The 4,532-nt window shown below is 42.7% G+C and overlaps 1 protein-coding gene across 1 annotated transcript in view; it reads right to left on the bottom strand.

Moving 5' to 3' along the window:
- Nucleotides 1-4,532, bottom strand: part of SHB (SH2 domain containing adaptor protein B) — a gene marked incomplete at its 5' end in the record, with an annotated part of 164,999 nt that overhangs the window by 77,028 nt on the left and 83,439 nt on the right. The window lies entirely within an intron of this gene.

The following is a 4,532-nucleotide window of genomic DNA, read 5'->3' as shown; positions in this document are numbered from 1 at the left end:
GAACCAACTCCTGCACAGCCAAAACTAGGATGCTACAAATCCCATGTGCCGATACTGCCCAGAACACAAAGGTGGCAAGCACTTTGTGGAGATCTTGCAACAAATAGAGAAGTCTAGTAGAATTACTCAGTTTGAAAAGGTTCACCATCCCTCTCCCTGGCAGGAGGACGCTATCACAAATTTACTTCAGTCATAACTCTGGAATCCACAACATCAATATTAGAAAAAGAAATCTGGAAGCAAAGTACAGGTTTGTAAACTACAGGCCTAGCCTACACCCACAAAAGCAAAGTCTGACCTTTCCTCCACAAAAAGAAAAAAAAACAGGTTGAAGAGAAATTGGTTAATGCTGTGAACAAAGGCAATACTTTAAAATATATAAATCTGAAGAGTCTACTGAAGACCAGCTTTACAGCTGGGGAGGAACATTTCTAATGTTAACTTTTACATTAGACATAAATAAATGTGAAAAAAAGTATATCCAAAGCTTCCAATGCATACAAATAACATTGTTCCAAATAATTCTTAGGTGCGAGTCTCAGACAGCATTCCCATTTTTGTGATGGGAATAAACCCTAGAGAAAGGTTATTGTAAGTATTTGAGGAAAGTGTTGTTCCATGTCATTAGTGCTTTCTCCTACAGAAATAAAGAAAATCTCCACTGCCTAAATTTAAAGCGCATCTCTGTAGAAGAATTTTGCTCCAGGCAGAATTCTACATTAAAAAAAGTCTCCTTATCAAAGATCACACCGGCTGCCCCCAGCTATAGGCTTATTAACACCCCCCTGACCCCTGCTGGATCAAAACCCCAAGAGATTAGTCTCCCTTAAACCAGAGGTGCTTTGCTCTATTTCAGTTTACTAAAGCTAGCACTATGTTGGGAAATGTTTTGCATTCAGAAGAATACGGAAATGACAATCCTCTTAAAAATAAAACCCAGATTCCAGAAGCAACAATGTCTTTGCACTGCAGATACCATTAACCTCTGGTCCACAAAGCCCCAAAACATGAGAGGTGGCAGAAGATAAGTCACAACTTACTTTTACAAAGTGCCAACAAATACATAGAAAACAACTTTTAATATGAGAGATGGAAGCCTGTTATTTCACGCTTTGTGGTCTGAGAACACAAGCATCAAATGAATAGGGTTTTGACCTGAAGTAGAAGCATTTTCCAACTGAAACTAGATACTGGAGCAAGCAAAGAAGTATTAAGATTCCTTTTATTTGTTTGAAATTCCATCTTTAATTAACACTTTGAAAGAACATTTGCAAAGGAATGTAATTTTTCAGCAAATTAAATCAAACATGCTCTTCCCTTCAGCAGCAGGCAGTAAAATAAAAATCCGTACCAAAAGCAGCATTAGGGTGATGTATGCTGACTGTGCAGTCTGGACCTGAATACTTAAGCTTTAGCCATTTGTAGGAGATACTTTTCATAGATTTTCCTGAAAGCTGTAATCACTACAGTTCTAAGCTCTAAAATATTTCTTGGAATAACCAAGGAATCTAAAAATGTGTGAGTTCCACTTTCCTGAAGTCTGGCTTTGGGGAATTAAAAGGGCATGGGTCTTTTCATTCAACCAGAAGTGAGAGCAACCACAAGATCCCTGAACAAAAGGCTGCTATAGCTTTATGCAGACCATTTTCTGTTCATTTTGAATATCACAATTGAATCCCTTGAATTTCTGATTTATTTTATCCTTTGATCTCTCACCACTAATAAAGAAAAATACATTTTTACAGAACTGTCTTATTAAGCTAATACTTGCAGGAGAGAGAACTGAGGTTTCCAAGAAGAAATGGGCTGTCTGTTTTGCTGCTAGCAAGTACAAAAAGTCATCAAAATGAAAAAACTAAACCTACCTGGTAATTCCTATTCACTGAAGCTAAGGGGTTATAAACACAAGTGTGTCCCAGGGCTACAGTATCCCAAATGACATTGAGAAGTTGACTAGAAAAGTAAAAAAACAAAACAATGAGATTCTTTGGAAATGCCACATATGATCCACGGCTGAGATGAAATGGTATTGCTTCCAAAGACCAAGTTCCTCTTTGACAACAAAGTGTGTGTACCAAATAGGTCTGTGCAACTACCAAGGGTAAGTGGATAGAGCTCTATAGAGACTGCTACATGGATTGCTCCAACTTTTCAACTGTCTCTAATACCCAATCAGCATTACCTAATATTTGCAGTATTCCCTAGGTAGGAACTAATCTAGTAAAAAGCTGGGAAGTTTAATAGGGAAATACTAGAAACAAAGTAAAACAGTAAGGGTTTTAAGAGCAGTACTATGCCTGAAGAGCAGGCATTTTCTCCATGAAAGGTGACTACAACAGACTTGACATTAAGCCGAGGTCAAAGTGATTTAAAGGGAAATCTCCCTATCTCTCCGCCCTCTGCCCAAGATCCAGCCCTTCCAAAAAAACACATCACAAAACACACCAGTGCTGCAAGCAGAGACTGCAATACCCAGGAAAGGGCGGCCAACCCACAGACATTACAAAGTGCAATAGTGACTTGGCCATTATTACTCATTGTATGTGGAAGGCTGTCAGATGGCAGGGTAAGGGTATGAGATCCTAGTACTTGTGGGTGGCACTAGGCTGGCAGGGTAGCAAGCATTTTGGAAGACAGAGTCAATTCAAAATGGGTGCAATAAATTGGGGTAGAGGGAGGTGAGAGGATGGAGAGTGGCCTGAAGTTGAGATGAAATGTAACAAACAGAAAGTATAGACATGTAGAAGGAGGCAGAGGAACAAACAAAATGACGAATACCATATTCTCTCTCATATAACCTGAACCCTTTTCACCTAAATGAACTGGTGAAGCTTGGAATGCATATCATATGTGAGAACAGAAGACCCCCATGGGTCCAGAAATTCAGCAGCGGAGACAGTAGCAGCATTAAGTGCTGTGGTTCTGGGAGACCTAGCAATTAATGGTGCCACCATTTCCCCACCGTCAAATTTCCAGACCTGTCGGAAGCCTCTCAGCTGGATGATGTGGCCCCACACGCTGGAGTCAGGCACACCTGGTTGGACTCAGCATGTGGTCCTAAATCTAACAGGCCAGGTTGGTCCACAGACTCCATCCATCCTGGAGGGCTGGCAGCAGGCTTGGCTCCCCAACTACTGCCACTTGGTTTCTGCAAAGAGTATTTTTTTTCTTCATCCTGTCTCTTAGAAAGGCATACTATGTATGTAGGCATGGTGTATGCAAGAAAATATAGTAGCTCAGTAGGGGACCAACCTTTCTGATAGGTATGCCACAAATTAGCTCTATACCTGCCCACAATGGCACACTGATTGCCTTCTCTTGTCTGATCTGCTGCTTTGCTTTCTGTTCCATGCTTATGTGCCATTGTGCTGCCTGTCCCCTCCACAATTGGCTGCATGACATACACAAGCTGTCCATACCACTTGTGGCACCTGTGCTGCAGGTTGGCCACTTCAGCCATAGCTCACTGGGTAGCAGTACTGCCAAAAATGAGTGCGGTGTTAGGGCAGGTTAGAATTGGTGTAGGACAATAAGGTGATGCAAAAAAAGGAGAGAAGTGCCATTTTTAGAAGGATGAATACAGGCAGGCCAGCTACCAGATACAGAAGGAAATCAGTCTCTCCTCAGGATTGGTGAGGTCTCAACTCATGTCCTCTGTACAATTTTGGGTGCTACACTTTAAGAAAGATGTAAACAAACTCAAAAGCCTATGGGGAAAGATTTGAAAGACTGTTCTTTTTCTTCCCCTTAGAAAAAAATCACCCCAAGATTGAAGTGGGGGAAGGTCTTAATATTTTTACAATATAATCCTATATAAAAAGGATAACAGCAATTGTTCTCTATGCCTATTAAGGAGAGGATAAGTAATAATCAGCTTAACTTAGGGAATACATTGGTGTGGAAGTATTACCTAGGACAGTCCAAGAATGGAAAAAGTTCCCTAGGGGAATCTCCTTCATTGTAGGTTTTTAAGAGCAAGACTCAACAAAGCTCTGTTGCAAATGGTCCACCCACCCACAGCCCCATCCCAGCCGCGCCATCAACTGCCCCACCTGCACGGATCCTGCCCGCAGCAGTGTGCACAGGGCACTAGGATGCCTGGGCAGCAGGCCCAGGTCCAGCAGGTGTGGCATCTAGAAGCCACTGCCATAGGGGCTGCCAGGAAATAGAGTCCGGCCGCTGTACCACCTCAGCCACGCTGCGTGCTCGGGGGTGGCAGGGCCAGCTGCACAATCCACGACCCGGGACACCCCACCATGCCTGGGCCAGGCAGGACTGAGGGACCTGCCATGGGTCACACAAAATCCCTCAGCAGACTGGATTCAGCCTGCAAGCTGTATTTTGCCCACCCCTGCCTTCATAGGTAAATAACATTGAAACCAGGAGAACAAGACTATGGTCCTTCTTATATAGAGAGCTTTGTAACTCTTTGCTGGGGGCTTACAGGCTGAATGGCCCAAACAGGCTCTTACAGAGGCTGAATGATTTCACAATTTTTCCTCCAAGGAGTTCCTTCAGAAGGATTTGGGGGG

This window comes from Alligator sinensis, unplaced genomic scaffold (genome assembly GCF_000455745.1).
Source record: "Alligator sinensis unplaced genomic scaffold, ASM45574v1 scaffold2194_1, whole genome shotgun sequence".
Lineage (NCBI taxonomy): Eukaryota > Metazoa > Chordata > Crocodylia > Alligatoridae > Alligator > Alligator sinensis.
Note: the sequence above shows the minus strand (reverse complement) of the source record. Positions and strands in the feature narration are given on the sequence as shown.